Below are 26,440 nucleotides of genomic sequence, written 5' to 3' on the forward strand. Positions count from 1 at the left end.
TAGGGTTAGGGTTAGGGTAGGGTTAGGGTTAAGGTTAGGGTTAGGGTTAGGGTTGGGCTTAGGGTTAGTTTAATTTAGGGGTAATAGGTATAGGGTTAGTGCTAGGTTTAAAGAATAGAGGTAGGGTTTAATTTCTTGTTAATTGTGGTGTAGGGTAAGTGTGAGCGTTAGGGTGAAAGAAGGGTTAAGCCCTGGATTTGTTTTGTGATTGTGTAAGGTTCAAAAATAGGAATAGGAATTGTGTTTTGAACACGTTTAGTGCTTGTATTTGGCATAGGGATAGACTTCGAGTTTAGTTTTTTTTAGTCCTAGAGAAAGGGATAGGGTCTATCGTATGATCAGCTATAGTGCTCGGTTTAGAGGTTTGGTTTGTTGTAGTGTTTGGGTTAGGGTGTTAGTGTTATGGTTAAAGCTGAGGTTACGTTTACGGTAAGGGTTAGGGTCTGGGATGATTTTATGTTAGGGTTAGGATTTGATTTAATATTTGCGGAAGAAACGGGGTTTGTTTGCATTTTATGAGTAGATTTAGGATTAGGATTATTTGGAATGTTATTGATACTGTTAAAATCAATTTTGGGTGTGGGCAAATACTGAGCTGCCAATTGACATATTATAGAACATGACATTTTGTTTTTCTGCTTGAGATAAAGCTCTGCATAAGTGTTGTTCATTTAAACACACTTGCAATAAATCTGTGGCTGTACTCATTTCTCTTGTTTTAAAAATCACATGCGATCAGTCAAAGAAAGAAGCTATCATGGAATGTATCAGATCCTGACAACGAATTTCAAACATATTTCGACTTTATTCAACATTACAAAGTAGTACTGAACAATTTTTAAATGTTCAAAATTAAATAAAAATTAAAAATAGTATTCCACGAAGTTTATAGATGTTTTTTGAGTGCTATAAAAACTTCTCTAATTTATTCAGCTTAGCAGGTCAGAATCGGCTACAGTGCAGGGCAGCCGGCTGATTCGCGTCTTTCTTCAGCGGCTGAAGCAGCAGAAAACGCGATTGATGCGTTTCAAGCGGATTCCGCGGTTAAGAGCGATTCGAGTTTGACATTCGTCGCCGATTCGGCTCAGATATTCGAAGCGGTTGAACAGACAGCAGAATCTGCGAGAGAAGCCAGCTTCACTCACATTTCGCTTCTATACTGATATACGCTCAAAGAGCATTCAATTTCGGAAAAGTAATCAGTAATATCCGTGTGTATGAAAAATAAACGGGGAGATAGGATATTCCAGGGATAAGAGTAACAGACATGAAAAACGGCCAGAAAAATATATGAAAACGAGGACGGAGGTGAACGTCTGATGCAGACATACATTGCAGACTACAGCAGAGCAGAAAGGGAAAACAATCTTTTCCCAAGCCTAAAACCGGGGTCCTCCCCATCTCTATCGACAAAGCCAGGAACGGAGTCTGTCAAAAGGGTAATCACTTTTATGTTGGAAACAGACCGCAGAAGGCTACGTTTTAAAGCCGCTCTTCAGTGAACGGCAGCAGGCTGAAACGCGTCTTTCGTCAGCGGCTCAAGCAGCAGAAACCGCGATTAATGTGTTTCAAGAGGAATCCGCGTTTAAGAGCGAGTCGAGTTTGTCCTTCGTTGCCGATTCGGCTCAGTTTCGTACGGGCTCATCTGCGATGCTCCGGTGATGAAGTTTGTTGGGATATATTCGGTCCGGTTCGAAAGACACCAGAAGATGCGAGAGGAGCCAGCTTCTCTCAAATTTCGCCTCTACACTGGTAAGATCAGAACAGCATACAATTTCAGAAAAGGAATCAGTAATGTCTGTGTGACAGAAAAATAAATGGGGAGATGCGATGATTCAGCAGTGAAAGAAAAAGACAACAAGAAAATTCAGAAAAAAAGTATGAATACGTGGACGGAAAAGATCGTCTGATGCAGACATATATTACCGACCGTAGCAGAGCAGAAAGGGAACAGAATCTTTCCCCCAGCTTAAAACCGGGATCCTCCCCATCTCTATCGACAACGCCAGGAACGGAGTCTGTCAAAAGGGTAATCACTTTTATGTTGGAAACAGACCGCAGCAGGCTACGTTTAAAAGCCGCTCTTCAGTGAACGGCAGCAGGCTGAAACGCGTCTTTCTTCAGCGACTGAAGCAGCAGAAACCGCGATTGATGTGTTTCAAGAGGAATCCGCGTTTAAGAGCGATTGGAGTTTGTCGTTCGTCGCCGATTCGGCTCAGTTTCGTACGGGCTCATCTGCGATGCTCCGGTGATGAAGTTTGTTGGGAAATATTCGGTCCGGTTCGAAAGACACCAGAAGCTGCGAGAGGAGCCAGCTTCACTCAAATTTCGCCTCTACACTCAGAACAGCATACAATTTCAGAAAAGGAATCAGTAATGTCTGTGTGCCAGAAAACTAAACGGGGAGATGCGATGATTCAGTGGTGAAAGAAAAAGACATCAAGAAAATTCAGAAAAAAAGTATGAATACGTGGACGGAAAAGATCGTCTGATGCAGACATATATTGCCGACCGTAGCAGAGCAGAAAGGGAACAGAATCTTTTTCCCAGCTTAAAACCGGGGTCCTCCCCATCTCTATCGACAAAGCCAGGAACGGAGTCTGTCAGAAGGGTAATCACTTTTATGTTGGAAACAGACCGCAGCAAGCTACGTTTAAAAGCTGCTCTTCAGTGAACGGCAGCCGGCTAAAACGCGTCTTTCTTCAGCGGCTCAAGCAGCAGAAACCGCGATTGATGTGTTTCAAGAGGAATCCGCGTTTAAGAGCGAGTCGAGTTTGTCGTTCGTTGCCGATTCGGCTCACTTTCGTACGGGCTCATCTGCGATGCTCCGGTGATGAAGTTTGTTGGGAAATATTCGGTCCGGTTCGAAAGACACCAGAAGCTGCGAGAGGAGCCAGCTTCACTCAAATTTCGCCTCTACACTCAGAACAGCATACAATTTCAGAAAAGGAATCAGTAATGTCTGTGTGCCAGAAAACTAAACGGGGAGATGCGATGATTCAGTGGTGAAAGAAAAAGACATCAAGAAAATTCAGAAAAAAAGTATGAATACGTGGACGGAAAAGATCGTCTGATGCAGACATATATTGCCGACCGTAGCAGAGCAGAAAGGGAACAGAATCTTTCCCCCAGCTTAAAACCGGGGTCCTCCCCATCTCTATCGACAACGCCAGGAACGGAGTCTGTCAAAAGGGTAATCACTTTTATGTTGGAAACAGACCGCAGCAAGCTACGTTTAAAAGCCGCTCTTCAGTGAACGGCAGCAGGCTGAAACGCGTCTTTCTTCAGCGGCTCAAGCAGCAGAAACCGCGATTGATGTGTTTCAAGAGGAATCCGCGTTTAAGAGCGAGTCGAGTTTGTCCTTGTTTGCCGATTCGGCTCAGTTTCGTACGGGCTCATCTGCGATGCTCCGGTGATGAAGTTTGTTGGGATATATTCGGTCCGGTTCGAAAGACACCAGAAGATGCGAGAGGTGCCAGCTTCACTCAAATTTCGCCTCTACACTGGTAAGATCAGAACAGCATACAATTTCAGAAAAGGAATCAGTAATGTCTGTGTGACAGAAAACTAAACGGGGAGATGCGATGATTCAGTGGTGAAAGAAAAAGACATCAAGAAAATTCAGAAAAAAAGTATGAATACGTGGACGGAAAAGATCGTCTGATGCAGACATATATTGCCGACCGTAGCAGAGCAGAAAGGGAACAGAATCTTTCCCCCAGCTTAAAACCGGGGTCCTCCCCATCTCTATCGACAACGCCAGGAACGGAGTCTGTCAGAAGGGTAATCACTTTTATGTTGGAAACAGACCGCAGCAAGCTACGTTTAAAAGCCGCTCTTCAGTGAACGGCAGCCGGCTGAAACGCGTCTTTCTTCAGCGGCTCAAGCAGCAGAAACCGCGATTGATGTGTTTCAAGAGGAATCCGCGGTTAAGAGCGAGTCGAGTTTGTCCTTGTTTGCCGATTTGGCTCAGTTTCGTACGGGCTCATCTGCGATGCTCCGGTGATGAAGTTTGTTGGGAAATATTCGGTCCGGTTCGAAAGGCACCAGAAGCTGCGAGAGGAGCCAGCTTCACTCAAATTTCGCCTCTACACTGGTAAGATCAGAACAGCATACAATTTCAGAAAAGGAATCAGTAATGTCTGTGTGACAGAAAACTAAACAGGGAGATGCGATGATTCAGTGGTGAAAGAAAAAGACATCAAGAAAATTCAGAAAAAAAATATGAATACGTGGACGGAAAAGATCGTCTGATGCAGACATATATTGCCGACCGTAGCAGAGCAGAAAGGGAACAGAATCTTTCCCCCAGCTTAAAACCGGGGTCCTCCCCATCTCTATCGACAAAGCCAGGAACGGAGTCTGTCAGAAGGGTAATCACTTTTATGTTGGAAACAGACCGCAGCAAGCTACGTTTAAAAGCCGCTCTTCAGTGAACGGCAGCCGGCTGAAACGCGTCTTTCTTCAGCGGCTCAAGCAGCAGAAACCGCGATTGATGTGTTTCAAGAGGAATCCGCGTTTAAGAGCGAGTCGAGTTTGTCCTTGTTTGCCGATTCGGCTCACTTTCGTACGGGCTCATCTGCGATGCTCCGGTGATGAAGTTTGTTGGGAAATATTCGGTCCGGTTCGAAAGACACCAGAAGCTGCGAGAGGAGCCAGCTTCACTCAAATTTCGCCTCTACACTCAGAACAGCATACAATTTCAGAAAAGGAATCAGTAATGTCTGTGTGCCAGAAAACTAAACGGGGAGATGCGATGATTCAGTGGTGAAAGAAAAAGACATCAAGAAAATTCAGAAAAAAAGTATGAATACGTGGACGGAAAAGATCGTCTGATGCAGACATATATTGCCGACCGTAGCAGAGCAGAAAGGGAACAGAATCTTTTTCCCAGCTTAAAACCGGGGTCCTCCCCATCTCTATCGACAAAGCCAGGAACGGAGTCTGTCAAAAGGGTAATCACTTTTATGTTGGAAACAGACCGCAGCAAGCTACGTTTAAAAGCCGCTCTTCAGTGAACGGCAGCAGGCTGAAACGCGTCTTTCTTCAGCGGCTCAAGCAGCAGAAACCGCGATTGATGCGTTTCAAGAGGAATCCGTGTTTAAGAGCGATTCGAGTTTGTCCTTGTTTGCCGATTCGGCTCAGTTTCGTACGGGCTCATCTGCGATGCTCCGGTGATGAAGTTTGTTGGGAAATATTCGGTCCGGTTCGAAAGACACCAGAATCTGCGTGAGGAGCCAGCTTCTTACGCTGGTAAGATCAGAACAGCATACAATTTTGGTAAGGAATCAGTAATGTCCGTTTGTATGAAAAGGAAAAATTGAGAGAAGTTTTGTTTCTTAGGAATATTAAAGGTCATCAAAAAATGTTAAAGAAAAAATGTGAAAATGTGTACTGAAATGAAGGTCTGATGCTATCATTCTCTGCGAATGCTTGCTGAGCCTGCAGAGAACAGAAAATCCCCCCTGGCTAACAAAGGGGGCATCCCATCTTTTCTAAAAACACCATGAACAAAGTCTGATACAAGAGTAAACTGCGTAATGTTGGAATCAGACCTCAGCTGGCAGTGGAGATAAGCTGCTTTACAGCGCAAGGCAGCCGACTGATTAGCCCACTGATTAGAGACACAAATTTTTTCAAGCCTAATCCACAGTTAGGAGCGATTACAGCCAGACTTTTGCACTCCATTCGGACCTGATTATTTGAAAAGATTTGAAAGGGTTTAGGGTTAGAGTTTGGTTTAGGGGTATGGTTAGGGTTAGGTTTAGGGTTAGGATTAGGGTTAGGGTTAGTGCTTGTGGTTGCTTTTGGGGTAGGTTAATATTTACGGATAGGATTAGTGTTAGCGCTTGTGGCTGGTTTTGGAGTACGGGTAGGCTAAGGTTTAGGGATAGGATTATGGTTAGGGTTTGTGGTTGCATTTGGGGTAGGCGTAGTACCAGTGTTAGGTTTAGGGTTTGGGTTAGTGTTAGGGTTAGGGTATAGGGTTATGGAAAAGGGTAAGTGATTAAGGTTAGGATTACTGTTGGGGTTAGGGTTAGGGTTCGGTTTAGGGTTAGGGTTTGTGCTTGTGGTTGCTTTTGGGGAAGGGTTAGTGTTAAGGTTAAGGTTAGGGTTAGGAGTTACGGGTATGGGTTTCGGTTAAGGTTCCGGTAGAGATTGGGTTTAGTGTTAATGTTAAGGATAAGGTTAGGTTTAGTGTTAGGGTTAGGGTTAGGATTTGGGTTAGAGTTTGATTTTGGGTCAGGATTAGGGTTAGGGTTAGGCTAAGGGTTAGGGTAAGGCTTCAGGTTTAGGGTCATAGATTAGGTTTAGGGTTAGGGTTAGGTTTAGGTTTAGTGTTAGGGTTACGTTTGGGTTAGGTTTTAGGGTTGGGGTTGTGTTTGGGGTTTTGGTAAGGGTTAGGGTTACGGTTAGGATAAGGGTAAGGTTATGGGTTAAGGTTAGGGTTAGCGATAGGGATTACGCGTTTGTTTGGGGTTGGTGTTGGTGTTTCGGTTGTTTATAAAGGATATGGTTAGGGTATAGGTTAGGGTTAGGGTTAGGTTTAGGGTGAGAGTAAAATTTTGGGTTCGGTTTGGGTTTGGGATAGGGTTAGGGTTAAGCTTTTGTTACTGTTAGGGTTAGGGTCGGGTTAAGGTTAGGGTTAGGGTAGGGTTAGGGTTAGGTTTAGGGTTAAGGTGTGGGTTTGTGCTAGTGTTAAGGTTAGGTTTAGGGTTAGTGTTAAGTATATAGTTTTAGATTTACAGTAATTGTTAGGGTTAGGGTTAGGGCTTGAGTTAGGGTTAGGGTTAATGTGTTGTAAATAACTCCCAAGGATGATACTTCACAAAGAAATAGTATAGATGATGGTATATTTTGAGTTGTTCTATATAGATAGTGTACAAATAATACAAAAGAGAAGATGGCTCACCTTCAGGATTGTTATAGGTGTGAAGAACAATACACACCAATCGTTACCAACCGTAAAAGATTTATTGAGCAAGCAATTACCGAGCAAAACAGCGCTGGGCGGCTGGGAGTCTCTGCTCCACCAGAGGTGCGCAACGGCAGCCTCTCGATCCCACGATTTATTATTTCTTATCTCTACATTCATGTTTATCTTTCCCTTCCTGGGCTGCGCTGGCTGTTATGTGGGGGTCGTTCTCTGCCACCTGGTGATTGAGATGAAAAAGGCCGTAGGCCTCTTCAGCTTCGATCATGCGCACTTAAGAAGAGATTTTCACTTATTTTTTCTTTTTTCAGTTTCTTAGAAGGTCAATGCTACCTGTTGTTCATTGTCCAGTTGTTAGAACTAAGCGCAGTGGCTCCAATTTGCACAGTTCCAAAGTTCTTAGACAAAACATTTATACATGTATTTTGAATCTTCTACAAACTACATAGTTTTCAGAAAGCAAAACACTGAAAAAAACTGACACATCTGTCTTGAGTCGGTTTGATTAACAAATACAGCACTCATTTTTATCACAAGGATGATAAGGCTCGCAGGGTACTCCACGTGGAAGGGATCTCTGAGAAGAGATCCTTTCCTGGCGGTGGTCAGCCCTTAAATGGGGTTTGGGAGAGGTAGAGCCAGGCTCCCCCCATTCCAATCACGCAGGTATATCACCTCCACCTGTGCCCCCATGGCTGACTCGGTGCTCACCTCATCTGACCAATCAGTGTTTCAGGCCATGATTCAGCAGTTCCCATACAGTTAGGGTAGGGTTAGGGTTTAATTTGGTGTTAGTGTTAGTGTTAGGGTTGGTGTAAGCTTTAAAGATTTAGTTTTACAGTAAGTTTTAGGTTATTGTATAGGGTTAGGTGTATGATTGAATTTAGTGTTAGGTTTAGGGTTAGGGCAAGGCTTAGGGCTAAAGATTTAGTCTTACAGAAAGTGTTAGGGAAGGATTTGGGTAATTTCAGCGGGTTTGGTGAAGACTGGCTTTGGTAGAAGGGTTATGTTTGATTTTGTATTAAGGTAAGGTTTTGGCTTAGGGTTAGGGTTAGGGTTAGGGTACAGATTAGGGTTGGGGTTAGTGTTAGGGATAGGGTTAAGTTATATGGTTAGGGTTAGACTAAGATTTAGGGTTAGGGTGAGGGTTAGGGTTAGGTTTAAGGATAAGTATAAATATTTAGTTTTACAGTAAGTGTTAGGGTATGAGTCAGGCCGTGATTCAGCAGTTCCCATACAGTTAGGGTAGGGTTAGGCTTAGGGTTACGGTTAGGGTTATGTTTAGGGTTATGTTTAGGGTTAGGTTTGGGGTTAGGGTTTGGGTTGGTGTTACTGTTAGGGTTATGTTAGTGTTAAGTTTTGGGTTAGGGTTAGGCTAAGATTTAGGGTTAATGTGATGGTAAGGGTTAGGCTTAGGTTTAAGCTTAAGTTTAAAGCTTTAGTTTTACAGTAAGTGTTAGGGTATATTTTAGGTTACTGGATAGTCTATGATTGGATTTAGGGTTAGGGTTAGGGTATGTGATAGCTTTAGAATTAGTGTTAGGTTTAGAGTAAGGCTTAGGGTTAAAGATTTAGTCTTACAGTAAGTGTTAGGGAAGGATATAGGTAATTTCAGTGGGTTAGGTGAAGATTCGCTTTAGTAATATGGTTACGTTTTGATTTTGGATTAGTCTTAGTGTAAGGTTTTGGATTAGGTATAAGTTCAGGGTTAGGGTTGCGGTTAGGGTTAGGGTTTAGGTTAGGATTAGGGTAGGGTTAGGGTTAGGATTATGTTTAGTGTTACGGTTAGGGTTAGGGCTTGAGTCAGTTTTACGGTTAGGGTTAAGTTTTGGGTTTGGGATAGTGTTAGGATTAGGGTTTAGGGTTAGGGAACGGGTTAGGGTTACTGTTAGGGTTAGGGTTTAGGGTTAGGGAACGGGTTAGGGTTACTGTTAGGGTTAGGGAACGGTTAAATTTAGGGTTAGGGAATGGTTAAGTTTAGGGTTAGGGGGTTTGCGTTAGCATTAAGGTTAGGTTATTTTTAGGGTTAAGGTTAGGTTTAGAGTTAGGGTTTGTGTTATTGTTAGGTTTATAGATTTAGATTTACAATAATTGTTAGGGTTAGGGCTTGAGTTAGGGTTAGTGTTAGTGTGGGGTAAATAACTCCAAAGGATGGTACTTCACAAAGAAGTAGTATAGATGATGGTATATTTTGAGTTGTTCTATAGGTAGTTGTCACCGGTTTGCGGGACAGTTTGACCCGGTACCGTGACCATTGAGGCAGGGGACCCACGGGCCCACACCCTGGGGAAGGGGAAGGGGAAGAGGGAAAAAAAGGACAAAGGGAGATGGGCCTAGGAGCAAAACAGCCGCAACGATCTGAGGAGGAAAGCTAATTTAGTAAATAAGATATCAGAAAGAAAAATAACACAATATAATATAATATAATTGGAATTGAGGCAAATGAATCAAATAAAATGAACAAGAGAGAGAGTGTGCGATAAACCGAAGGCCTTACGCTAACGCTGAAGGCGGACGGCTGCAACAAACACCCACTGCCGAGCTCGGTCCTGAAGGGAAGAGAGAGTCCCGTGACCGCAGACAGTTTTTATCTTTCCCTCTGGGCGGAATTATGTAAAAATGCAAAGCATCGCAAAGTCCTCTGGGGAATGTAGTTCTCTTCTGAAACAGGTACACCCAGAACTATCGACGATCCACAGAGCTGGAGCATTAACTCCTTAACTCCCAATATACCACGCGATGTCATGATGTGGAATATCAGTAATACAACAAAAATCATAAAACCATAACATTCCACCCCTTATTCAACATCATTTCATCATGCTTAATATATATATATATACATAAAGAAACAATGATTCACAAGCATTAAATACAAACACATACAACATACATATATACATATATACATGCTAATAGAATTACTGAGGGCACTCACCCCACATCAAATTCCCTTGTGGTAAAACACTGAACATCCCCATTCTTCTGTTTCACCCACCAGGTAGACCCAGGTCCCTGAGCAAAAACAGTCCCACGGAGAGTTTTGCCCTCTCCAGAAGCTGGAAGAACCCAAACCGCTTTTCCCAACAAGTTCTTCACATGTACTACAGGGACCTTATCTCCCTCTACAGTAGGTAGAGAGCTGGATTGGACAGGACCATCGCGATTGATGGATCCTCTGGTGTTGACCAACCAGGTGGCTTCTGACAAATTCTTCTCCAAGTGCTTAAATGTCCCGCCACCCATTGCTTTCAACATTGTTTTTAACAACCCATTGTACCTTTCAATTTTACCAGAAGCTGGTGCATGATAGGGGATATGATAAATCCACTCGATGCCATGAGCTTTGTATTGCCCAAGTATTTACAAGAGAATTTTTTGAAATGAGTTCCATTATCGGACTCAATTCTTTCTGGAGTGCCATGTCACCATAGGACTTGTTTCTCGAACCCTAAGATGGTGTTTCAGGCGGTAGCATGGGGTACTGCATATGTTTCAAGCCACCCAGTAGTTGCCTCCACCATGGTGAGCACATAACGCTTACCATTGCGAGATCGTGTCAAGGCAACCTGCCACACCTCCCCATATTTATACTTTTGCCATCGTCCTTCCTCCCAAAGAGGTTTCATCCTCTTGGCTTGTTTAATTGTGGCGCATGTATCACAGTCATGGATAACCTGGTGCAATGGCATCCATAGTTAAGTCCACCCCTCGGTCTCTAGCCCACCTACATGTTGCATCTCTTCCTTGATGGCCCGAGGTCTCATGGGCCCACCGAGCTAGAAATAATTCACTCTTGTGTTGCCAGTCCAAGTCTACTCGAGCCACCTTAACTTTGGCAGCTCGAGCTACCTGATGGTTATTTTGTTGTTCTTCAGTTGCCCGGCTCTTAGGAACATGAGCATCTACATGGCGCAACTTTACAACCATATTCTTTATTCGGGCAGCAATGTTTCTCCACAGTTCAGCAGCCCAAATAGGTTGTCATGGTTTTATGATTTTTGGTACTGGTATTCCACATCATAACATCATGTAGTGCATTTAGAGTTAAAGAGTTAATGCTCCAGCTCCGTGGATCATCGATAGTTCCAGGTATACCTGTCTCAGAAGAGAAGAAGAACTACATTCCCCAGAGGACTTTGCGATGCTTTGCGTTCTTACGTGTTTACGCTCAGAGGGAAAGATAAAAACTGTCTGCGGTCACGGGACACTCTCTTTCCTTTGGGATCGACTCAGCAGTGGGTGCTCGCTGCCGTCCGCCTTCAGCGTTAGCGTAAGGCCTTCGGTTTATCGGACTCTCTCTTGCTCATTTTATTTGATTTATTAGCTTTAATTCCAATTATATTGTATTATATTGTGTTATTTTGCTTTCTGATATCTTATTTAGTAAATCAGCTTTCCTCCTCAGATCGTTGCCGCTGTTTTGTTTCTAGGCCCATCTCCCTTTTCCCTTTTCCCTTTCCCCCTTCCCTTTTCCTGGGGCGTGGGTCCGTGGGTCCCCCGCACCAATCGTCACGGAACCGGGCCGAACCTGCCCGTAAACCGTTGACATTTTTGGCGTCCCTGGGTGGGCCAAAACCGGCTGCCTTAGCCGAGCAGAGACATACTTTTAGAGTGAATCTCTGTCTCAGCGTTAGCCAGGCTTATCTGTACTGCAGGTGCTGTACGGCAAAACACGACCTTGAAGTCTGGGCGTACTGCCAGTTGTCCTGGGATATTTGTAAACTTTTTGGGTACTGCCAGCTAGTTTTAGAAAAGAAAAAAAAATGCTTTCTCTTTTTAAACTGGTCTTAAAGGGACTGCATTTCATCGGTTTTTCCCTTGTAATGCTCAGAACGTACTGGGACTTAATTAAGTTTGCCAGTCTGATCCATGGAGCTTGGTCTCTATATGATAAACTAAAAACACTGATGGAAATACCTACCTGGCTTTTGTATATGATGTGGCATTCAGTTCCAGAGGGAGTAACTCCAGATGAAGTTGCTAACTCTATGGAACTTGTGATTTTTAAACAGACTCCTGGCCACTCCTTTGAATTCATTATGCGTTTTCTGAACGCCCATCCAATGCTTGTTATGATTGTGGTGTCAGTCTCCCTGAATGTACTTTTACTCAGTATTTGTATTTATAATATTTTGAGAAAACCCTCCCCAGAGCCAGAGAATACTGACTGGCAGGGAGTTTGGAGGGACTTAGGAGAGACTTTAGAGAAATGGGCATCACCGGTGTCATGGAACTTTTCTCCTGAACACCTGCAAGATCCTGAGAACTTAAGCAGATATTTGAGACAGGGATGTTGCGGCTCAAACAGATCTGAGGAGGCCCAAATTATTTGGGGTCTGGCTTATGCTTACCGGGCCCTATTCAATACTATCCCAGAGAGGCATAGAGTTTTTGAAACAGAGCGAGAGAGTCTCCGAGCCGAAAGGGACAGTTTCCTGATCCAGAAAGAGAGTCTTTTAGCTGACAATCAGACTCTCCAGTCCAATCTAGACGCCCTCCAATCCGAGCGAAACGCCCTCCAGACCGAGAAAGACACCCTCCAGTCTCAACAAGAAACCCTCCAGGCCGAGAGAGACGCCCTCCAGGCCGAGAGAGACGCCCTCCAATCCGAGAGAGACGCCCTCCAGACTGAGAGAGACGCCCTCCAGACTGAGAGAGACGCCCTCCAGACTGAGAGAGACGCCCTCCAGTCTCAACAAGAAGCTCTCCAATCCAAGCGAGACGCACTCCAGACCGAGAAAGACACCCTCCAGTCTCAACAAGAAGTCCTCCAGGCCGAGATAGACACCCTCCAGGCCGAGAGAGACGCGCTCCAGATTGAGAGAGACGCCCTCCAGACCGAGAAAAAATCCCTCCAGACTGAGAAAGATGCCCTCCAGTCTCAACAAGGAGCCCTCCAATCTGAGAGAGACGCCCTCCAATCCGAGAGAGACACTCTCCAGTCTCAACAAGACGCCCTCCAATCCGAGAGAGACACCCTCCAATCTGAGAGAGATGCCCTCCAGACTCAACAACAAGCTCTTCAATCCAACATGGACACCCTCCAGACCGAGCGAGACAACCTTCGGTTTCAACGAGATGCTTTCCAATCCAATATGGATGCTTTTCGGTCCCAGCGAGATGCCCTCCAATCTGAATTAGACACCCTCCAATCTGACCAAAAACACCTCAAAGCTGAGTATCTTTCCTGCCAAGGTACATTATTCCATTACGAAAATGAACTGACCCATGTTCAGGCTCAACAAGACAAGCTCCAAGGTGAACTAAATTCCCTCATAGCTCAGCGAGATGAACTTCGAGCCGAGCTAGAGAGAATGATCATTAATACTAAACAATATGATCAACCACAGGTGATACCAGAATCGATGTCAGTTGCCCCTGTAAGAGGACGGAAAATGAAAAAAGTCTCAACTCCCTTAGAAGAGAAGAAAGAGGAGGAGCTGAGAGTGGAAGAAGCAGACTCTGAAAGAGAAGAAGAGAAAGTAGAGGAATCAGACACTGCAAGAGAAGAGGAGAAAGGAGGTCCAGAGGAGTGGTTCAGAACTCTAGATTTTCCAGTAGGAGGGCAGAGTCACCCAACAAGATCACGGTCACCAACGCCTAGAAGGGCAATGAGTCCTGATAGAGTAGGAGATGGAGATGAAAGAGAAATTGTTACCGATGTTACTCGACCTCTGAAAATGAATGAAATTCGAAGTTTGAGAAAAGACTTTACACGCCACGCAAGTGAACCTATTGTCACCTGGTTACTACGCTGTTGGGACAGTGGGGCCAACAGTGTGTGGCTAGATGGTAACGAAGCTCGCCAATTGGGTAGCATTGCCAGGGACTCTGCCATTGATAGAGGCATTAGTACATGCCACAACAGACCCTTCACTCTCTGGAAGCGGATGCTGATAGCCGTGAAAGAAAAATATCCCTTCAGAGATGATCTGTTGCCTGAGAAAAAGAAATGGTCTGATATGGAAAAGGGCATACATTATTTGAGAGAGTATGCTGTGGTGGAAATGTTACATGACCCTGCATTCATTCATGATGAACCAAACCAAGACCATGACCCTGAGAGAATCAGATGTACACCAATTATGTGGCGTATATTCACGAGGACTGCACCAGACAGGTATGCCAGTACATTAGCAGCAATGTATGGCAGAAGACAAAGAAGACCCCTTATAAATGACCTGATTAACAAACTTCAAGACATTGAGTTACATTTAACCCCTCTACGAGCTTATGTTTCAGCCTTGGTAAAGGTAACTGAAAGACTGGACAGACTAGAGAGCAATCAAGAAGATATAATGGACGAACTGACTACTGTGCTTGATTCTGACGAAACTGATAGATTTGATGGGAACCAGGATCCCCAAAACAGTAACGTCTCAGCTATCAAAAGAGGACGTTCTCCTGCTCGAGGAAGTGACAAGAGTAAGACTATGTCACGTATTGCCTTATGGCGCTACCTACGTGACCAGGGGGAAGATATGAAGAAGTGGCATAAAAAACCCACATCTGCACTTCAGGCACGGGTAAAAGAGTTACGAAACAGATCAACCATCAGGGTGAACTTCTCCAAGAAGGTGACTGCTCCAGTGACTGCCGGACACGGCAGTAACCGTAAAAATAACAGAGGTAACAAATAGAGGGGCCCTGCCCCCAGCCAGGGGGGGGAAAGGGATAATAGAGTGTATTGGACTGTGTGGATTCGATGGCCTGGCACATCAGAACCACAGAAATATAAGGCCCTGGTGGACACTGGTGCACAGTGCACTCTAATGCCCTCGAGTCACCAAGGGACAGACTTAATCTATATTTCTGGGGTGACTGGGGGTTCCCAAGAGTTAACCATGTTGGAGGCTGAAATAAGCCTCACTGGTAAAGACTGGCAAAAACATTCTATTGTGACTGGCCCAGGGGCTCCATGTATACTTGGTATTGATTACCTCAAAAGGGGATATTTTAAGGATCCCAAAGGGTATCGATGGGCCTTTGGAATAGCTGCTGTGGACGCAGACAACGTTAAGCAGCTGTCTGCTTTGCCTGGCCTATCAGAAGATCCGTCTGTTGTGGGGTTGCTCCAAGTGGAGGAGCAACAGGTACCGATTGCTACAAAAACGGTGCACAGACGGCAGTACCGCACCAACAGGGATTCCTTGCTCCCCATTCATAACCTGATCCGTCAGCTAGAGAGCCAGGGAGTGATCAGCAAAACTCACTCACCTTTTAATAGCCCCATATGGCCGGTGCGTAAAGCCAGTGGAGAATGGAGGCTGACGGTAGATTACCGTGGCCTGAATGAAGTCACACCCCCACTGAGTGCTGCTGTGCCAGACATGCTACAACTCCAGTACGAACTGGAGTCAAAAGCAGCCAAGTGGTATGCCACCATTGACATTGCTAATGCCTTCTTCTCAATTCCTTTGGCCACAGAATGCAGGCCACAGTTTGCCTTCACCTGGAGGGGCGTTCAGTACACCTGGAACCGTTTGCCCCAGGGGTGGAAGCACAGCCCAACCATTTGTCATGGATTGGTCCAAACTGCATTGGAACAGGGCGGTGCTCCTGAGCACTTACAATATATTGATGATATCATTGTGTGGGGCAATACAGCAGGAGAAGTTTTTGAGAAAGGAGAGAGAATAATCCAGATCCTTCTGCAAGCTGGCTTTGCTATCAAGCGAAGCAAAGTGAAAGGGCCTGCACAGGAAATTCAGTTCCTAGGTATAAAGTGGCAAGATGGACGTCGTCACATCCCTACAGATGTGATTAACAAAATCACTGCCATGTCTCCACCCACAAGTAAGACAGAAACCCAAGCTTTTTTGGGTGTAGTGGGCTTTTGGAGAATGCATGTTCCAAACTACAGTCTCATTGTGAGCCCTCTCTATCGGGTGACGCGGAAGAAGAATGATTTTGTGTGGGGCCCTGAGCAGCAGCAGGCCTTTGAGCAAATTAAGCAGGAGATAGCCCGTGCCGTGGCCCTGGGGCCAGTGCGGACGGGACAGGATGTAAAGAACATCCTCTACACTGCTGCTGGAAAGGAAGGTCCCACTTGGAGTTTGTGGCAAAGAGCTCCGGGAGAGACCCGAGGCCGACCCCTTGGATTCTGGAGTCGGGCGTACAGGGGGTCTGAGGAGCGCTACACTCCAACTGAGAAGGAGATCTTAGCCGCGTACGAGGGGGTTCGAGCTGCTTCCGAAGTAATCGGTACTGAAACGCAGCTCCTTCTGGCACCTCGACTGCCAGTGCTGAACTGGATGTTCAAGGGAAAGGTTCCCTCTACCCATCATGCTACTGATGCCACTTGGAGTAAGTGGATTGTGCTGATTACACAGCGAGCTCGGATGGGGAACCTCAGTCATCCAGGAATCCTAGAAGTGATCATGGACTGGCCTGAAGGTAAAAAGTTTGGAACAACACCAGCAGAGGAGGTATCACGTGCCAAAGAGGCCCCACCATATAATGAACTACCAGACAATGAAAAGAGATATGCCCTGTTCACAGATGGATCCTGTCGCATTGTGGGTAAGCACCGCAGATGGAAATCTGCTGTGTGGAGCCCCACACGACGAGTTGCTGAGGCCACTGAAGGAAAAGGAGAATCAAGTCAATTTGCAGAGGTAAAGGCTGTCCAGATGGCCTTAGATATTGCTGAACGAGAGAGGTGGCCAGTGCTTTATCTTTACACTGACTCATGGATGGTGGCAAATGCTTTATGGGGGTGGTTACAGCAATGGGAACAAAATGGTTGGCAACGGAGGGGTAAACCTATTTGGGCTGCTGAACTGTGGAGAGACATTGCTGCCCGAATAAAGAATATGGCTGTAAAGGTGCGCCATGTAGATGCTCATGTTCCTAAGAGCCGGGCAACTGAGGAACAACAAAATAACCATCAGGTAGATCGAGCTGCCAAAGTTAAGGTGGCTCAAGCAGACTTGGACTGGCAACACAAGAGTGAATTATTTTTAGCTCGATGGGCCCATGAGACCTCTGGCCATCAAGGAAGAGATGCAACATATAAATGGGCTAGAGACCGAGGGGTGGACTTAACTATGGATGCTATTGCACAGGTTATCCATGACTGTGATACATGCGCCACAATTAAACAAGCCAAGAGAATGAAACCTCTTTGGGGGGAAGGGCGATGGCAAAAGTATAAATATGGGGAGGCGTGGCAGGTTGATTATATCACCTTGCCACGATCTCGCAGTGGTAAGCGTTATGTGCTCACCATGGTGGAAGCAACCACTGGGTGGCTTGAAACATATGCAGTACCCCATGCTACTGCCCGAAACACCATCTTAGGGCTCGAGAAACAAGTCCTATGGCGACATGGCACTCCAGAGAGAATTGAGTCCGATAATGGGACTCATTTCAAAAATTCTCTTGTAAATACTTGGGCCAAAGATCATGGCATTGAGTGGATTTATCATATCCCCTATCACGCACCAGCTTCTGGTAAAATTGAAAGGTACAATGGGTTGTTAAAAACCATGTTGAAAGCAATGGGTGGCGGAACATTTAAGCACTGGGAGAAGCATTTGGCAGAAGCCACCTGGTTGGTCAACACTCGAGGATCCATCAATCGCGATGGTCCTGCCCAATCCAGATCTCTACCTACTGTAGAGGGAGATAAAGTCCCTGTAGTACATGTGAAGAACATGTTGGGAAAAGCAGTTTGGGTCCTTCCAGCTTCTGGAAAGGGCAAACCTCTCCGTGGAACTGTTTTTGCTCAAGGACCTGGGTCCACTTGGTGGGTGATGCAGAAGAATGGGGATGTTCAATGTGTACCACAAGGGAATTTGATGTTGGGGGAGTGCGGTCGTTAATTCCATGTATATACATATATATGTTGTGTGTATTTAAGGCATGTTAATCATTGTTCTTCTATACATATATATCAAACATGATGTAGTGATGTGGAATAAGGGGTGGAATGTCATGGTTTTATGATTTTTGGTACTGGTATTCCACATCATAACATCATGTAGTGCATTTAGAGTTAAAGAGTTAATGCTCCAGCTCCGTGGATCATCGATAGTTCCAGGTATACCTGTCTCAGAAGAGAAGAAGAACTTCATTCCCCAGAGGACTTTGCGATGCTTTGCGTTCTTACGTGTTTACGCTCAGAGGGAAAGATAAAAACTGTCTGCGGTCACGGGACACTCTCTTTCCTTTGGGATCGACTCAGCAGTGGGTGCTCGCTGCCGTCCGCCTTCAGCGTTAGCGTAAGGCCTTCGGTTTATCGGACTCTCTCTTGCTCATTTTATTTGATTTATTAGCTTTAATTCCAATTATATTGTATTATATTGTGTTATTTTGCTTTCTGATATCTTATTTAGTAAATCAGCTTTCCTCCTCAGATCGTTGCCGCTGTTTTGTTTCTAGGCCCATCTCCCTTTTCCCTTTTCCCTTTCCCCCTTCCCTTTTCCTGGGGCGTGGGTCCGTGGGTCCCCCGCACCAATCGTCACGGAACCGGGCCGAACCTGCCCGTAAACCGTTGACAGGTTTACCCCTCCGTTGCCAACCATTTTGTTCCCATTGCTGTACCCACCCCCATAAAGCATTTGCCACCATCCATGAGTCAGTGTAAAGATAAAGCACTGGCCACCTCTCTCATTCAGCAATATCTAAGGCCATCTGGACAGCCTTTACCTCTGCAAATTGACTTGATTCTCCTTCTCCTTCAGTGGCCTCTGCAACTTGTCGTGTGGGGCTCCACACAGCAGATTTCCATCTGCGGTGCTTACCCACAATGCAACATGATCCATCTGCGAACAGGGCATATCTCTTTTTGTTGTCTGGTAGTTCATTATATGGTGGGGCTTCTTTAGCACGTGACACCTCCTTTGCTGGCATTGTTCCAAACTTCTTAGCTTCAGGCCAGTCCATGATCACCTCCAGGATTACTGGACGGTTGAGGTTCCCCATCCGAGCTCGCTTGTGTAATCAGTGCAGTCCATTTACTCCAAGTGGCATCAGTAGCATGATGGGTAGAGGGAGCTGACCCTTTGAACATCCAGCTCAGCACTGGCAGTCGAGGTGCCAGGAGGAGCTGCATTTCAGTACCGATTACTTCGGAAGCAGCTCGAACCCCCTCGTACGCGGCTAAGCTCTCCTTCTCAGTTGGAGTGTAGCGCTCCTCAGACCCCCTGTAGGCCCGACTCCAGAATCCGAGGGGTCGGCCTCGGGTCTTTCCAGGAGCTTTTTGCCACAAACTCCAAGTGGGACCTTCCTTTCCAGCAGCAGTGTAGAGGATGTTCTTTACATCCTGTCCCATCCGCAATGGCCCTGGCTATCAAAGCACGGGCTGTCTCCTGCTTAATTTGCTCAAAAGCCTGCTGCTGCTCAGGGCCCCATACAAGATCATTCTTCTTCCGCGTCACCCGATAGAGAGGGCTCACAATGAGACTGTAGTTTGGAACATGCATTCTCCAAAAGCCCACTACACCCAGAAAAGCTTGGGTTTCTGTCTTACTGGTGGGTGGAGACATGGCAGTAATTTTGTCAATCACATCTGTTGGGATGTGACGACGTCCATCTTGCCACTTCATACCTAGGAGCTGAATTTCTTGTGCAGGCCCTTTCACTTTGCTTTGCTTGATAGCAAAGCCAGCTCGTAGGAGAATTTGGATAATCTGCTCTCCTTTCTCAAAGACTTCCTCTGCTGTATTGCCCCATACAACAATGTCATCAATGTATTGCAGATGCTCAGGAGCACCACCCTGTTCCAATGCAGTTTGGATCAACCCATGGCAAATGGTTGGACTGTGCTTCCACCCCTGGGGCAAACGGTTCCAGGTGTACTGAACGCCCCTCCAGGTGAAGGCAAACTGCAGCCTGCATTCTGTGGCCAGAGGAATTGAAAAGAAGGCATTGGCAATGTCGGTGGTGGCATACCACTTGGCTGCTTGTGACTCCAGTTCGTACTGGAGTTGTAGCATGTCTGGCACAGCAGCACTCAGTGGGGGTATGACTTCATTCAGGCCACGGTAATCTACCGTCAGCCTCCATTCTCCACTGGCTTTACGCACCGGTCATATGGGGCTGTTAAAAGGTGAGTGAGTTTTGCTGATCACTCCCTGGCTCTCTAGCTGACGGATCAAGTTATGAATGGGGAGCAAGGAATCCCTGTTGGTGCGGTACTGCCATCTGTACACCGTTTCTGTAGCAATTGGTGCCTGTTGCTCCTCCACTTGTAGCAACCCCACAACAGATGGATCTTCTGACAGGCCAGGTAAAACAGATAGCTGCTTAATGTTGTCTGTGTCCACGGCAGCTATTCCAAAAGCCCATCGGTACCCCTTGGGATCCTTAAAGTGCCCCCTTCTGAGATAGTCTATACCGAGTATGCATGGAGCCCCCTCCCCTGTCCGGTCACTATAGGATGCTTCTGCCAGTCTTTACCAGTGAGGCTTATTTCTGCCTCCAACACAGACAATTCCTGAGAGCCCCCAGTCACGCCAGAGATATAGATCAGTTCTGTCCCTTTATAACTCGAAGGCATTAGAGTACACTGTGCAGCAGTATCCACCAGTGCCTCATATTTTTGTGGTTCTGATGTGCCAGGCCACCGAATCCACACAGTCCAATACACTCTATTACCCCTCTCCCTCCTCTGGCTGAGGGCAGGGCCCCTCTATTGGTTACCTGTAGTGACAGGAACAACTTCACTGGTCGTTGGTCTGTGTTGTAATTCTCTCACCCGTGCTCGCAGTGCAGGGGTGGGCTTTTGATGCCATTCCTTCATATCTTCTCCATTTTCAAGTAAGTAACTCCACAGAGCCGCGCGTGACATGAAGTTAGTGAAGTGAGTACTGTCATTTGCTCGAGCAGGACGGCGTTTGCTTCTGATAGCTGCAATCATTTCAACCCTATCAATCAGTCGGGATACTTTCTCTAACACGTCTCCCATCTGTCCTTCTAACCTTGATATGGCTGAAATGGAAGCGTGTGATGGTGGAAATTTTTGTTCAAAGTTTTGAAGTGTAAGAATCTGTTCAAAAACTGGGGGTTTTCTGTCTTGGTCCTCGTACCTGTTGAACATTGTCACTAGTGTACCGGCGTACCTTTCTGGTGCTGTTTTTGGAAGCTTCTGACATATTTCGGGTGTACTCCTTACTTTCTCCGGATCATGGTCCCGATCTTCAGGATCTAACGTGGGATCATACAGCATTTCCACCACAGCCGTTTCTCTCAAATACTGGATGCCTTCCTCAATAGTTTTCCATCTTTTCACTTTTAGGTGCCAGGTCACTCTTGTAGGGATATCTTTCCCTCACAGCTACTTACTGTTGCCAGAGGCTGGCGATTCCATCCATATACCTGCTGATCCCTCTGTCGACAGCCGGATCACGGGCAATGTTTCCTAGTTGGCGAGCTTCGTTACAGTCGAGGGACACGCTTTGGCCCCGTTGTCCCAACACCAAAGCAACCAAGTGACAATACTCTCATCCGGACGTCAAATAAACTCCTTTCTTGAGCCTTGGATCTCAGACATTTTCATGGGTCGACGAAACGTGGTAACTTTGACTCTTTCATCATCCTCATCATCACTATGTCCACGCCTCTCACTTTTCTCTGTTGCCTTTCTTGGTGGTGGTGGTGTTGAGGCCTCCCCCTCGCCTGTATCTTCCTCTTCTTTCGCCACCTCTTCTTTGCGTTCTAGGCGTGAGGACACACGTTTCCATTTCTGGCCTTCCACCGGGGCAACTGACTTTGATACCGGAGCTTTCTTTGGCTGGTCAGATGTGCCTGGGAGGTTTTCCTCTTTGGTCTGAGCCTCAGTTTGGACACTCTCTCTCTCCAGAACAGTACATATACCTCGGTAAGCATAAGCCAAGCCCCAGATAAGCTGTTCCACCTCAGATCTTTCTGAGCCGCAACACCCATTACTCAGATACAGGCCTAGCTCCTCAGGATCCTGCAAGTGTTCAGGAGTAAAATCCCATGGCACCGGGGGACCCCGTGCTTCTAATTTATTTCCTAAAACTCTCCACTTTCCCTGCCATTCAACATTCTCTGTTTCTGGGAAAAGCTTCCTCCACATGGTGTAAAGTGCTATTATAAGGGATGTATTCAGAAGGTCTAATATCCCAAATGCTAACGTAGTCCCTAAACCCTATATAGGGTTAGGGCAAGGCTCAGGTTAAGATTTAGTATTACAGTAAGTGTTAAAGAAGGATTTATGTAATTTCAGCGGGTTTGGTGAAGATTGTCTTTAGTAATAGGGTTATGTTTAGATTTTGGATAAGTGTGTGGGTAAGGTTTTGGCTTAGGGTTAGGGTTAGGGTACGGATTAGGGTTGGGGTTAGCGTTAGGGTTAGGGTTAAGGTATAGGGTTAGCATTAGGCTAACATTTAGGGGATAGGGTTAGTGTTAGGTTTAGAGTTATCATTAGGTATAGGTTTCGGGTTAGGGTTAGTGTTAGGATTGGGTTAGGGGTTAGTTTTGGGTTTGGGGTTGGTGGACTTAGGGGTAGGATTAGGTTTAGGTTTCGGGTTAGGTTTAGTATTAGGGTTAAGGTTACGTTTATTGTTAGGGTTATGTTTAGGTTTAGGTTTTGGGTTAGGCTTAGGGATACGGTTAGTTTTGGTTTAGGATTAGGATTAGGGTTTAGGGTTAGGGTTAGGGATAGGTTTGTGTTTAGATCAGGATTAGGGTTAGGGTTAAGGTAGTTATAAGATTTAGGGTTAGAGTTAGATTTAGTGTTAGGGTAAGGGTTAGTCTCAAGTTTAATGTTAGGGTTAGGGTTAGGATAAGGGTTAGGTTTAGGGTAAAATTAGGGTAGGGTTAGGGTTTGGGTTAGGGTTAGGGTTATGGTTAGGGTTTAATTTGGAGTTGGGTTTGGTTTAGGTTTAGGGTTAGGGTTAGGTTTAGGGTTAGGTTTATGGTTAGGGTTAGCGTTAGTGTTCGGGTTTGTGTTAGTTTTCGGGTTAGGATTTAGGGGTTCGTTTGGTGCTGGGGTTGTGGTTAGCTATAGGGTTAGAGATAGGGTAAGGTTTAGTGTTAAGTTTAAGGTTAGTGTTAGTGTTAGTATAGCGGTTTGGTTTAGGTTAGGGTTAGGGTAGTGTTAGGTTTAGGGTTAGGGGAAGCGTTAGGGTTGGGGTTAGGGTAAGTATATAGGGTTAGGGTTAAGGGTAAGGTTTTAGGGTTAGAATTTGTGTTAGTGTGAGGGGTTAGGGTTAGCGTTGGTGTTGGGTTTTGGGTTGGGGTTGGGTTTGCATTTGTTGTTGGGTTAGGGTCAGGGTTTGGGTTAGGGTTAGGGTGTAGTGTTACATTTTGTGTTAGTGTTAGGTATAGGGTTTGAGTAAGGGTTAGGGTTTGTTGTTAGGGGTTTGGGTTGGGGTTTGGGTTTGGGTTGGGTTTGGTGTTGAGGTTGCAGTTAGTGTTAGTGATAGTGTTAGGGCCAGGGTTAGGGTTAGTGTTAGGATTAGGGTTGGGGTTAGGGGTAGGGGTAGGAGTCCGGATATTTTTGGTCTAGGATTGGAATTTAGGGTTAGGGTTATTGTTGGGGTTAGGATTGGAGCTTGAGGTTGGGTTTTGGGTAAGGGTAGGGGTAAGGTTCGGATTAGGGTTAGGGTTAGTGTTAGTGTTAGGGTTAGGTTTAGGTTTAGGGTTAGGGTTAGGGTTACGATTTAGGATAATGTTGAAGGTTAGGGTTTGGGTTGGGTTAGTGTTAGGGTTTATGGGTTTGGTTTTGGGTTTGGGGTTGGGGATTGTGTTGGTGTTAAGGATAGGGTCAGGATTAGAGTTAGGGTTAGGCTCAGGGTTAGGTTTAGGGTTCAGGTTTAGGGTTTAGGGTTATAGTTTAGGGTTAGGGTTAGGGTTAAGGTTAGGTTAAGGGCTTGTGGTTGGGTTTGGGGTAGGGGTAAGTGTAGTGGTAGGAGTAGGATTAGTTTTGGTTTAGTGTTAGGGTTAGGGTGAAGTTTCGGGTTAGGGTTAATGGTAATGGTTTAGGGTTAGATTTAGGATTGGAGTTACGGTTAAGGGTAAGAGTTTAGGTTTAGGGTTGCGTTTGGGGTTGGGTTAGGATTAGGGTTAGGGTAGGAATGTAGGTTTAGGTTTAGGAGTAGTGTTAGGTTTAGGGCTTGTTTTTGGGTTTGGGGTAGGGGTAGGGGTAAGTTTAGGGTTAGGGTTAAGTTATAGTGTTAGGGGTTAGGGTTAGGATGAAGGGTTATGGTTTACGTTAAGTGTTTAAGGTTAGGGATAGGGTTGAGGTTAGGGTTAGATTTAGGGTTAGGGTTATGGGTATGGGTTTGGGTTTGGGTTGGGGTTGTGGTTGGAGTTGGGGTTGGTGTTTGTGTTAGTGTTAAGGATAGGGTTAAGGTTAGGGTCAGGGTTAAGATTTGGGTTAGGGTTAGGTTTTGGGTGAGGATTAGTGTCAGGGTTAGGCTTAGGCTTTGGGTTTAGTGTTTAGTGTTCTTTGGAGTTAGGTTGAGGTTTAGAGTTAAGGGATAGAGTAGGGTTAGGCTTAGGCTTAGGGTTAGTGTTAGGTTTGGGGTTAGGGGTTAGTGTTGGGGTTCGGGTTGCTGTTGGATTTAGGCTTAGGGTTAGGTTTGGGTTTAGGGTTAGGTTTAGGGCTAGGTTTAGTGTTTGGTTTAGGGTAGTGATAGGGGAAAGTATAGGGTTAAGGTTAGGGTTAAGTTTGTGGTTAGAGTTATGGTTAGGGTTAAGGTGTTTTTGTTGGTCTCGGGTTTGGGTTTGGGGTAGGAATTGGGGTTGTGGTAGGCTTAGTGATAGTGTTAGGGTTAATGGTTAGGGTAAGGATTTGAGTTAGATTTAAATTTAGGTTAAGGGTGAGGGTTAGGGTTAAGGTTTAGAATTAGGGTTAGGGTTAGGGTTAAGGTTTAGAATTAGGGTTAGGGTTAGGGTTAGGGTTAGATTTAGGCTTAGGGTTATGTTAGGGTTAGGGATAAGTTTAGGTTTAACGTTATTGTTAGGGTCAGGGTTCGGTTCAGTGTTAGGGTTTGATAGTGTTAGGGTTAGTGTTAGTGTTAGTGTTATGTTTAGGTGTAGGGCTAGGGTTATGGTTTGTGATCGGGTTAGGGTTAGGGCTTGGTATAGGGTTAGGGTACGAATAGGTGTAGGTTTAAGTTTAGGGGATGGGTGAGGCTTAGGTTTAGGGTGTGGGTTAGGGTTACCGTTAGTTGTTAGGTGTTGTTGGCATTGGTTTTGGGTTTGGGGTTGGGGTTGTGGTTGGGGTTGGGTTAGGATTAGGGGAGTGTTTGGGTTTGGGTTAGGTTTAGAATTAGGGTCAGGGTATGGGTTTGGGTTAGGGTTAGGATTAGGGCTATGGGTTAGGGTTAGGGTGTAGATAGGGGTATGTTTAGTATTAGGGTTAAGGTTACAGTTAGTGTTACACTTAGGGTTTAGGTGTTGTTGGACTTGGGGTTGGGTTTGGGTTTGGGGCTGTGTTAGGGTTAGTGTTGGGGTTAGGTTTAAGTGTTAGTGTTAGAATTTGGGTTAGATTTAAGGTTAGGGTTAGGGTTATGATTAAGGATTAGTGTTAGGGCTAGGTTTAGGATTAGGTTTAGTGTTAGGGTTTTTTTAGGTTTAGGGTTAGATTTTGGGGTTGGGGTATGGGTGTTAGAGTTAGGTTTATTGTTAGCATTACGTTTATTGTTCAGGGGTTAGTGTTTGGTTGGGGTTGTTGTTGAGGTTGGGTAAGTGTTGGAGCTGGGTTTGGGGTTGGGGTTGGGGTAGGGGTAGGGGTTGGGATTGGTTTAGAGTTAGGTTTAGGTTTAGTGTTAGGGTTAGGTTTAGGGTTAGGGTTAGATTTAGATTTAGGGTTAGTGTTGGTGTTAGGGTAAGGTTAGTTTTAGGGTTAGGGTTAGGGTTAGGTTTATGGTTAGGTTTGGAGTTACGGCTGGGGTTGGGTTTGGGATTAGGGTTGTAAGGATTAGGGTTATGTTTAGGGTTAGTATAAGGTTAGGGTTAGGGTTATGGCTTGGGTTAGGCTTAGGCTTAGGGTTAAGGTTAAATTTAGGTTTAGGACAAGGGTTGGGGTTGGGGTTGAGATTTGGGTGCGTCTGGGGTTTGGGTTAGGTTTAGGGTTAGGGTTCTGGCTTGGGTTAGGGTTAGGCTTAGGTTTAGGGTTAGGGTTAGGATTAATGTTGGGGTTGGGATTTTGGTTGGGGTTTGGGTTGGGGTTGGGGTTAGCGTTAGCGTTACTTTTCAGATATTATTGTTTGGGTTTGGGTTGTTGGTGCTAGTGATAGGGTGGGGCTGGTGTTGGGATAGTTGTTGGGATTGGTTAGGGTTAGGTTTAGGGTTAGTGTTACGGGGTTAGGGTTTGGCTTCTGGCTTGTGGTTGAGCTAGGGATAACAGTTGGGGTTTGGGTTGGGTTTGGAGTTGGTGTTGGGGTTACGGTTATTGTTTGGGTTTGGGTTAGGGTTAGTGTTAGGGGTTAGGGTTAGGGTTAGGGTAGGGTTAGGGTTAAGGTTAGGGTTAGGGTTAGGGTTGGGCTTAGGGTTAGTTTAATTTAGGGGTAATAGGTATAGGGT

The sequence above is a fragment of the Cyrtonyx montezumae genome, unplaced genomic scaffold (genome assembly GCF_038088225.1).
Source record: "Cyrtonyx montezumae isolate F1298 unplaced genomic scaffold, pur_monq_1.0 scaffold_26, whole genome shotgun sequence".
Taxonomy (NCBI): domain Eukaryota; kingdom Metazoa; phylum Chordata; class Aves; order Galliformes; family Odontophoridae; genus Cyrtonyx; species Cyrtonyx montezumae.